Genomic DNA, 706 nt, shown 5'->3' on the forward strand with positions numbered 1-706 from the left:
TGGGGCTGGCGCGGGATTGGGCAGTGTTTCGTTCTGCTGTGCATGGGGTCGCTATGAGTCGGAAATGACTCGACGGCACTTAACAACAACAACAATAACATGAAGAACTATACTCCAACAAATTTGAAAATCTGGAAGAACTGGACAGATTTCTAGAAACACACCACTTAGCAAAGCTAACACAGACTGATATGGAAAAGTTGAACAGGTCCATCACAAAAGAATAAATTGAACATGTCATCAAAAAATTACCAACTAAAAAAAGTCCTGGCCCAGACAGTTTCACTAGAGAATTCTATCAAACATTCAGAGAAGAAATGATACCAATCCTACTCAAACTATTCCAAAACATAGAAGAGGATGGAATCCTCCCTAACTCATTTGATGAAGCAAGATAACCTTGATACCAAAACCAGGCAAAGACATCATTCAAAAGGAAAACTACAGACCAATAGCCCTCATGAATATAGATGCGAAAATCTTCAACAAAATCCTAGCCAACAGACTCCAACAACACATCAAGAAAATCATTCATTATGACCAAGTGGGGTTCATATCAGGTATGCAGGGAGGGTTCAACATTAGAAAAACAATCAATGGCATCCACCACATAAATAAAACAAAGGAGAAGAACCACATGATCCTATCAATTGATGCAGAAAAGGCATCTGATAAAATCCAACACCCATTCCTGATCAAAACTCTC

The sequence above is a fragment of the Orycteropus afer genome, unplaced genomic scaffold (genome assembly GCF_000298275.1).
Source record: "Orycteropus afer afer isolate SDZICR_OR568_19922 unplaced genomic scaffold, OryAfe1.0 scaffold00027, whole genome shotgun sequence".
NCBI lineage: Eukaryota > Metazoa > Chordata > Mammalia > Tubulidentata > Orycteropodidae > Orycteropus > Orycteropus afer.